General features: G+C 43.9%; 1 non-coding gene across 1 annotated transcript; it reads right to left on the bottom strand.

The window, feature by feature from the left end:
- Window positions 1–9,418: 9,418 nt before the first annotated feature.
- LOC139267633 (U2 spliceosomal RNA) lies at window positions 9,419–9,615 on the bottom strand. Its single transcript, XR_011593930.1, has one exon. It is a non-coding gene; the product is annotated as a U2 spliceosomal RNA (small nuclear RNA).
- Between the last annotated feature and the right edge of the window lie 1,270 nt (window positions 9,616–10,885).

Below are 10,885 nucleotides of genomic sequence, written 5' to 3' on the forward strand. Positions count from 1 at the left end.
TTTTAGTCGTTCCCTGCTGGCTTTTAAAAATTTTACCAATTCTCTGGCCTCCCATTAGTCTGGGCCACATTGTATGCCTTTGTTTTCAATGTGATACCCTCCCCTATTTCCTTAGTTAGCCACGGATGGTTATCCCTTCTCTTACAGTCTTTCCTTCTTATTGGGATATATTTTTGTTGCGAGTTATGAAATATCTCCTTAAATCTCTGCCACTGCTCATCAACTGTCACATACTTTAATCTATTTTCTCAGTCCACTTTAACCAACTCTGCCCTCACACCTTTGTAGTTTCCTTTATTTAAGCTTCGGACCCTGGTTTGAGAACCAACTTTCGCACCCTCCAACTGAAGTTGAAATTCAATCATATTATGGTCACTTATTCCAAATATTTGTTAATGTCTCTGCTTTGGACTTTGATGTTTCATCAGAGCTCATGAAGTTGATATAACTAAATCACCAACTGTATCCGCACAACCTCCTTCTGTATCTTAATGTATTGTATGGTATAGCAGAAAATAAATTAAAATGGATTTGTTAAGACTGAGATTACAAGAATATTTTCTCATTGATAGAAACATAGGAACATAGAAACTAGGTGCAGGAGCAGGCCATTCGGCCCTTCAAGCCTGCACCACCATTCAATATGATCATGGCTGATCATTCAACCTCAGTCCACACCCCAGCCTTCTCTCCATATGCCCTGATCCCTTTAGCCGTAACGGCCACATCTAACTCCCTTTTGAATATGTCCAATGAACTGGACTCAACAACTTTCTGTGGCAGAGAATTCCACAGGTTCACAACTCTCTGGGTGAAAAAGTTCCTCCTCACCTCGGTCATATATGGTTTACCCCTTATCCTTAGACTGTGTCCCCTGTTTCTGGACTTCCCAACATCGGGAACATTCTTCCTGCATCTAACCTGTCCAGTCCCGTCAGAATTTTATATGTTTCTATGAGATCCCCTCTCATTCTTCTAAATTCCAGTGGGTATAAGCCTAGCCGATCCAGTCTTTCCTCATATGTCAGTCCTGCCATCCTGGAAATCAGTCTGGTGAACCTTCGCTGCACTCCCTCAATAACAAGAACGTCCTTCCTCAGATTAGGAGACCAAAACTGCGCACAATACTCAAGGTGTGGTCTCACCAAGGCCCTGTACAACTGCAGCAATAACTCCCTGCTCCTGTACTCAACTCGCCCGCTATGAAGGCCAGCATGCCATTTGCTTCCTTTACTGCCTGCTGTACCTGCATGTCTACCTTCAATGACTGATGTACCATGACACCCAGGTCTCGTTACACCTCACCTTTTACTAATCTGTCACCATTCAGATAATAATCTGCCTTCCTGCTTTTGCCACCAAAGTGGATAACCTCATTTATCCACATTATACTGCATCTGCCATGCATTTGCCCATTCACCTAACCTGTCTATCCCCCTGCAGCCTCTTAGCATCCTCCTCGCAGCTCGCACTGCCACCCAGCTTAGTGTCATTTGCAAACTTGGAGATATTACATTCAATTCCTTCGACTAAATCATATATTGTAAATAGCTGGGGTCCCAGCACTGAACCCTGCGGCACCCCACTAGTCACTGCCTGCCATTCTGAAAAAGACTTGTTTATTCCCCATCTTTGCTTCCTGTCTGCCAACCATTTCTCTATCCACATCAATACATTACCCCCAGTACCAGGTGCCTTAATTTTGCACACTAATCTCTTGTGTGGGACCTTGTCAAAGCCTTTTGAAAGTCCAAATACTCCACATCTACTGGTTCTCCCTTATCCACTCTACAAGTTACATCCTCAAAAAACTCTAGAAGATTTGTCAAGCATGATTTCATAAATCCATGCTGTCTTGGACCGATCCGGTCACTGCTTTCCAAAAGCGCTGCTATTACATCTTTAATAATTGACTCCAGCATTTTCCCCACCACCGATGTCAGGCTAACCGATCTATAATTCCCTGTTTTCTCTCTCCCTCCTTTTTTAAAAAGTGGGGTTACATTAGCTACCCTCCAATCCATAGGAACTGATCCAGAGTACATGGAATGTTGGAACATCACCACCAATGCATCCACTATTTCTAGGGCCACTTCCTTAAGTACTCTGGGATGCAGACTATCACACCCTGGGGATTTATCAGCCTTCAGTCCCTTCAATTTGCCTAACATCATTTCCTGACTAATAAGGATTTCCCTCAGTTCCCCCTTCTCGCTAGACCCTCGGTCCCCTAGTATTTACAGGAGGTTATTCGTGTCTTCCTTAGTGAAGACAGAACCAAAATATTTGTTCAATTGGTCTGCCATTTCCTTGTTCCCCATTATGAATTCACCTGATTCTGAGTGCAAGAGACTTATATTAGTCTTCACTAATCTTTTTCTCTTCACATATATATAGAAGCTTTTGCAGTCAGTTTTTATGTTCCCTGCAAGCTTCCTCTCGTACTCTATTTTCCCCCTCTTAATTAAACGCTTAGTCCTCCTCTGCTGAATTCTAAATCTCTCCCAGTGCTCAGGTTTGCTGCTTTTTCTGGTCAATTTATATGCCTTTTCCTTGGATTTAACACTTCCCTAATTTCCCTTGTTAGCCACCTTCCCTTTTTTATTTTTACGCCACACAGGGATGTACAATTGTTGTCGTTTATCCATGTGATCTTTAAATGTCTGCCATTGCCGATCCACCGTCAACCCTTTAAGTATCATTCGCCAGTCTATCCTAGCCAATTCACATCTCATACCGTCAAAGTTTCCTTTCTTTAAGTTCAGGACCCTCGTCTCTGAATTAACTGTGTCACTCTCCATCTTAATGAAGAATTCTACCATATTATGGTCACTCTTCCCCAAGGGGCCTCGCACGACCAGATTGCTAATTAATCCTCTCTCATTACACAAGACCCAGTCTAGGATGGCCTGCTCTCTAGTTGTTTCCTCGACATATTGGTCTGGAAAACCATCCCTAATACACTCCAGGAACTCCTCCTCCACCGTATTGCTACCAGTTTGGTTAGCACAATCTATATGTAGTTTAAAGTCACCCATGATAACTGCTGTACCCTTATTGCACGTGTCCCTAATTTCCTGTTTGATGCCGTTATTGTTATCAATGATTATTTAACTAATAATATTTTGCATATATTTTGAGTGAAACTCAAGGGCTGACCTGTTGAGCAAATTACACTTTTGCAAAATTTACATTTCTGCCCAATGCTCAGTTGTTCTGAAAGCTGGAATATTGTGTTCAGTTTTGGTCTCCTAATCTGAGGAAGGACGTTCTTGCTATTGAGGGAGTGCAGCGAAGGTTTGCCAGACTGATTCCCAGGCTGGCTGGGGTGACATATGAGGAGAGACTGGATCGACTGGGCCTTTATTCACTGGAGTTTAGAAGGATGAGAGGGGATCTCATAGAAACATACAAAATTCTGACGGGACTGGACAGGTTAGATGTAGGAAGAATGTTCCCGATGTTGGGAAAATCCAGAACCAGGGGACACAGTCTAAGGATAAGGGGTAAGCCATTTAGGACTGAGATGAGGAGAAACGTCTTCACTCAGAGAGTTGTTAACCTGTGGAATTCCCTACTGCAGAGAGTTGTTGATGCCAGTTCATTGGATATATTCAAGAGGGAGTTAGATATGGCACTTACGGCTAAAGGGATCAAGGGGTATGGAGAGAGAGCAGGAAAGGGGTACTGAGGCGAATGATCTTATTGAATGGTGGTGCAGGTTCGAAGGGCCAAATGGCCTACTCCTGCACCTATTTTCTATGTTTCTATGTTTACACTCAGTATGAAATGAGTAATGAGTTCCACTGCAATCCAGACATTACAAAATGATTCATTTAAATCAGATTCAGCATCAGATTTCCTGCTAGACTTATATCACAGCCAGTTCATACAGAATAAACAAGTGGCTTGTTAAATATTGCACAACTGCTGAGATAGTATGCACCTTACAAATTAAAGAAGGAAAGACATGAAAATAATGTTCAGTTTAAAATTAATGCATGGGTTAAAATCTGCAGCTTTCTTCAACATTAGCACTGAATCTTGACATTTTCATGACTGAACTTCTGACTTTAAATTAAAATGCAGATTTTTTTCTTTAGCTTTTAACACTAAATTAGAATTATGACACAATGGGAACTTACGACAGGTTTTTTTTTTGTTCGAATGAATAACTCACAAGTGCTGTGTAGAATACATATTTGTAATGCTTAGATGGGATTCGTGGACACTGTTTTAAAGCTGGTGTCATTTTATTCAATAGAAGCAATTCTGTTATTAACCTGAAAGAGGCATTAATACTCTCCCAATAGTTCCTACAAGTTGTGTCTAATCTATCTGGAGAGGTGACTGGCTGTTATTTTAAAGTCTGAATGGTAATTACATTTGTGAAGCTCCTTCAGCCCTACATACGGCTGAGTGCGATGAGCAGTGAGTCACAGCACTGACAGCAATTTTCAGCTCAGTGAACATAAGATCATAATAAATAGGAGCAGGAGTAGGCCATTCGGCCCTTCGAGCCTGCTCCGCCATTCAATGTGATCATGGCTGATCTTCTACCTCAACTCCACCCATTATACAATGCCTGTATTACACCCTGTCCATTATACACTCCACTCATCTGCCTTTCCATTGAAGTCAATGGGTTAAATTTGATAACCCCAAAAACGGGCATGGGGATTTCGTCCATGATAAACCTGCAACCCGTTCATTGTAATGTAGGCAGGACATTACATTCGTGCTGCCTGCTGTTTTACACGATTGCTGCATGCAGCTGGTGCTACCCGCTAAAGGAGGGGGCCCAATATCACGAGTGGTTAGCACTTCTTAAAGCAGCCTACACTTCTTAAAGGGGAGGTGCATTATGGCTGAATGAACTGGTGGGAGTCATTTGTGAACTGAAGCTGTGCTCTAATATATTGAAGAATGGTTGACCATGTGAGAAAGTGGGCATTAAGGTTATCTGATGATACACTGGAGGTCTTGGTGGAAGAGGTGAAAGGAAGGAAAGATATCCTGTATCCACAGGGGGGCAGACGGCCCTCAAGACGTATGTTCAGGAGGCAGTGGGAAGAAGTAGCGGCAGAGATCACAGCCAGGAGTGTAGCTCTAAGAACATAGGTGTAGTGCAGGAAGAATTTAAAGAACTGACACAAGTTGTCAGGTGGTCACTTTCACTGGCACTAGCATGGCATGGACTCCAGTTCCAGTGGTCAGGAGGTCCAATTTGAGGAGGCTGCAGAGGTCGGTGACCACCTGACTTGACAATTGGAGCCTCCTCGGACAGGTCAAGGAAGCTGAGCCTCTGCCTGTGAGGTCAATGTAATATATTTGCTTCATGGATTCTTTGCTTAAGAATTCAAAACAACACATTGCTATTAAGAACTAGCTGGGTTATTAACAAAGGTTTAACAATCGCACTACAAATTACCAGTTCATCCACTATGCTCACAACCACATGTCTCATCATGGATGACCTAGACCCTACTGAATGGGGTTTTATTGAGTCTTGTGAACATCACGTGACTGGCTCAGCCACTCACAATGCAACAGCTCTACAACTATTTTGTTGAAGACAATAGACAAGTGCCCCCTGATTAAAAGGGGGTCACACTCTAGAAACTTTCATTCAAGTGCCCCCTTGTTTTTTTTGTTTTTTCAACAGCTCTACAAACCTGTGCATACATTACAGGTACACACATTATAGTGGGTAAGGCTTTCTGCAAGCATGTCCCCTCAGTTGCTGCATTCTCTGCTGCCCACCAGCAACTCCCTCCTCACCCTGCCCTTACTACTGGTTCTCATCATCCTTCTCCTCATCTTCACTCCAATAGAGTGAAGCTCGAACAGCACCCTTAATCAAATTCTGCGCTTCCTAGTCGAGAGTATGGGGGTCACAATCCCAAACAATCTTTTCTCATAACACCGTAGCCCTGAGGAGCTGAGGAAGCACCTGTGAATGCAGCAGCTTTATTGAGATCGGGTCTCCTTAACATTCAGCACACTGATCGACTTGCGCCCATTGCTGCCTCTGATCCCCTGACGACTCAGCCAGCCCGCGTGGATCCTGTGCTGCACTCGTCAAAATCAAATTAGGCCAATAATTGCATCACAGGACCCAGATTTCAATAAGTCGATGAGCCCACCCATCTCTCTAAAGCGGGACACTCGTCGACCCCGATACTTATGTTCATATCGCAACGGCCAGGCACACGTCGGGTTGGGGCGTGTTTGTTGTTTTCAGCATTTTGACCCCTCACCCAAACCTTTCGTGTCTGTCAAGGGGCTTGGAGTTAAAATCGAGGCAATTGTATTTGAAATCAGGAACCCACAAACCTGCAACTGATGATTCAATGGCATGGTTTGCCGGGGTAATCAGATTTGAGGGGAGCTGCTACGATGTGTAGAAATTGCAAATGGAGTTAAAGCTGCTGGTTATTTCCCCTGCCTTGTTGATCAAAATCACATGCATATAATCTCTTGTTGTTTTAGCACATGCTCAGCCTTACAATAAACCGACGAATCTTTGCACAATTCTGCAGCCGTGTCCCGAGTTTAACACGATGATTTCAGACAAGTTGTTGCAGTGTGGCTCATAATGAACAAACAATAAAGGTTGTCCTTTTTCACATAATGCTGGAAATCTCAGCGGGTCAGGCAGCATCTGTGGAAAGAAAAACAGAGTTAACGTTTCAGGTCGATGACCCTTCGTCAGAACTGCCGAATGTTCGGAATGAACATTCTCTCCCACAGCATTTTCTGTTTTTATTTCAGATTCCAGCATCGGCAGTATTTTACTTTTGTCCTTTTACACAGATGGGCCCAACATTGGTCCATGGAGTCTTTCTGCAATCTTTATTAAATTATACATCACACGGCCACAACTGAATGGGGAGAACGAGAAATGAAAAGGCAGGACCTGAGATTTGTACTTTAAAAGACTACGCATTTAAAGCTATGGGTAACAAGAATAAGCTATCATACTTGGTAATTAAATTAAAATCCAGCAATCTAAATTACAGGAAGCTGCTTCACAGCTGCATGATTTCAGCCTACTTTCAGCCATCCAACATAACTGAAGTTATATTTTATATCTAATCGTTGGAAGTGCCTAATAATCATGAAATTGAATAAAAATCACTTGAAGATTCTCCTTAAAGATTTATTGCTTCTTTTATAGAATCAAAAACCAGCTTATTCAAATTAATTCAGCATTATGTTTTCTTCACAAATTAGAATATTAATCTCCTCATTAATCATAAATGATTCAGCAACTTACTTAACCATTTATGATTACAACTGACTGGATTATTTTGTGAATGCAACATTCAAACGGTCATGATGGCACTTAAAAACGCAACAAAGCAAACCTGTATCAATCATCATGTGCTATTCAAATGTAAAGGCTCAGGTGCCAGCTGGCCATTCATCTCCCGAGAGGGACAGGAGTGTTGGAGCATGTGGCATTTTGCATTGCTTGCTGACAGCTTGCTAAAGTTATTCTACAAGGACACTCGAATACCACTGACCTCCTCTTCCCCATGGTCGTGGTCCTCTTACTCAAATAACACAATGATCCCTTCATCTGAGGAATCCTCCAGGGTTTGGAGTATAACCAAATCATCTATGACATCAAACTGTAATTTATAAAGTTATTATTTACTTTTAAAGATTGCATATTGAACTGCATAGCCCTGAAATTCCTTGGCTGCTTCGTCGATCTCCCACCGGAGACCATTGGTACTTCAAAATTGCATTGAGGTCCAATTGAGGTCAGAGGAGTCTGATTTGCATGGTCGAATGATGCTCCCACCTGTTTTCTCATTTCAAGAACCCTACTGAAATGGCTGTGACCTGGACGTCAAAGGGAATGGGCGGTAAGTGCTGTGCTGCCACTTTGATGACTTCAGCACCCTCAAAGAGGTGCCAATTTAAATAAGATCATGGATCAGCTCCCTTGCTCAGGGACTGGTGAGAACAGTTGGGGTGAGGGGGCACTCGGAGAGTGGTCGTGGCCATGTTTCTGTGGGTGTGGGGAAAGCAGGCACCAGAGATGCGCCCGAAGTGATGCTTGTACGAAAGTGCCCTGTGCAAATGAGGTGCCCTCCTACTGACCCCACAGAGTCCAGTGGGGTCAACACTGGAGAGTACCTTTGGGAAGTACCCCAGCATTACTGCCAGACATTTGGCACAAAGGTACCCCCCAGCACTGACCCTCTGGAGTTGGCGTAACCACCAGGATCCCGTCCCAAGCAAATCCGGGGCCTACGTTATTTCGACCAGGCTTTCAGTGACCCCTGTCGACCTCTCCAAATCTCTCTGTCTTAATAGAAAAAGAAAGACTTGCATTTCTATAGCACCTTTCATGACCACGGGATGGGCCAAAGTGCTTTACAGCCAATGAAGTACGTTTTTTGAAGTGTAATCACTGTGGTAATGTCGGAAATGAGGCAGTCAATTTGCGCACAGGAAACTCCCACAAACATCAATGTGATAATGACCAGATAATCGTTCTTAGTAATGCTGGTTGAGGGATAAATATTCTCCAAGACACCGAGGATAAGGCCCCTGCTCTTTTTCGAAAGAGTGCCATGGGATTCTTTTATGTTCACCTGGGAGAGCAGACGCCTCCTCGGTTTAACTTTTCATCCGAAAGATGGCAAATCCAATTGTGCAACACTCCCTCAGCACTGCACTGGGTGTGTCAGGCTAGATTTTTGTGCTCAAGCCTCTGGAGTGGGACTTGAACCCACAACCTTCCGACTCTGAGGCAAGGATGCTACCCACTGACCCACGAATGACACGTAAACATAGAATCATATGCCTAGAAATTCGACTGCGACATGAATGTTGCGGGTGCCGTGGCCGTGAGTTAACACCCGCTGAAAATGGTGGCACCAATTGGAGTAAAAGGTTCGCACAGGGGACTAAAGATTGTTAGCCCAGCGCTAAACTGACCATGTAATGCCCACCTGGTGGCATTATTCCCAGCATCAGTCCCGCACGTGGCATCTAGAAGTGGTGTTGCATCTTCCAACAGCCTCTGGAAGTGAGGTTATGATTTTGCTAGGCATTGTGGGATATTAAAAGGGCAATGCCTTCTGACCTAATAAAAATTAATATGAAGGAAAAAAAATGCAGCTTTCAGCCCTTAAGCTCGACTGACTTTTAAAAAAAATTAACTTTTGAAAGAAAATTCCCAAATGGGAGTCTTCAGCACTTGAAGCAGAATTCCCTTCCGCACCTCAAAATTTTTTTTTTTTTTTAAATATTTCGTAGCCAATCTTTCCAATTCTTTGTAAGATCACAAACGCCAGAGGTCACCTTGCACACATCAAGGATCACCCTGCGCTAATGCTCTTAGCCAAAAGGCCTAGAGCCCAAGCACCGTTCCTGGAAGTACCGCAATACCAGGTTCGTGCCATGGAGGTGGATGGGTCAGCAACTCTACACACCTCCGTGGAGGTGGATGGGTCAAGCCACCCCACCCACCTCCTATTTCCAAAAAGCATAGGAGAATCACCTTCCTGATCCAGGGAGAACCACTTTGGGGTCATGGTTACTCCCCTGTCAGGTCAGTTACGCATGATCTTAGCCAAAAGGCAGAGAAGCGACCTCAAAATATAGGAAAGATTCTTCAGCATGAAAACAAATGACTGAGCAAGCCAGGGAAAGGGAACCCAAGGGCTCGCACGCAGCACTCCAGTTTTGTGCAGGCGGTCAACACTATAAGAGAGGTCCACTATGTCATGTATCTTACATTATTATATATAACTGTATCCTAACATGCTATACATGACTGTATAAGATATGACCTGTAACCACCAGAATAACTTACCACCAGGGGTGCACTTGCAAGAGACAGGTATATAAGGACAGGTCTCAGGCAAGTGCAACATTCCAGAGCTGTGAAATAAAGGTGCAGGTCCAGAGTGACCTTGACTTCACTACATGCCTCATGTGAATCTGTACTGAGGGGACAGGACTTTACAGTGCGACTAGTTACGGGATTACAGAATCCACAGAATGGCGAACAACGGATCAGATGAAAAGTACAATGTGGGAGACAATTGGGAGGACTTTATAGAAAGGCTCCAGCAAAGCTTTGTAACCAAAGACTGGCTAGGCGACGATAAGGCAGACAAGAGAAGAGCCCATCTCTTGACCAGCTGTGGCTCGAAAACATACGCTTTAATGAAGGATCTGTTGGCACCCGAGAAACCAGCAAGCAGGTCGTTTGAATAATTTGAAGCCAGCGAGCAGCCAACACATGGCCAGACACAGGTTCTACAACTACAGATGCTGTGTGGGCCAGAGCATACCCGACTTTGTGGCGGAACTTCGGAGGTTGGCTAGTTTATGTGAGTTCGCCGATGAACTGAGGAGAGAAATGCTGAAAGACTTTTTCATTGAAGGAATAGGCCACGCAGGCCTATTCCGAAAGCTCATAGAGACCAAGAACCTGACCTTAGAGGCAGCAGCACTGGTTGCACAGACATTCTTGGTAGGGGAAGAAGAAATGAGGTTGATTTACAATGCAGGTACGACAACTAACGAAATATCGGAACAAGAAGTTCACAGCACTAAACAAGCTCTACCCCCACACACAGACAAAACCGGGAGTACAGGCTCTTGACAGCAGGCAGAAGCCATCAAAGTCCATAGGAACGGCCGTTCACACCTCATCAACCACAATGCGAGCAATCAACTACAAACTGAGAGAAGCTCAAGAGAGATCAGCCAGACGCAGCTCATTCTTTAGGAACACTTTGAACAATGGAACAGGTCTATGCTGAAGGTGTGGGGGTGGGCACTCGTCAAGGTGATGTTGATTACAGCAGGCTGTTTTCAGAAATTGTGAAAAAACAGGGCATTTGGCCCGCAT

This window comes from Pristiophorus japonicus, chromosome 7 (assembly GCF_044704955.1).
Source record: "Pristiophorus japonicus isolate sPriJap1 chromosome 7, sPriJap1.hap1, whole genome shotgun sequence".
Classification (NCBI taxonomy): Eukaryota; Metazoa; Chordata; class Chondrichthyes; family Pristiophoridae; genus Pristiophorus; species Pristiophorus japonicus.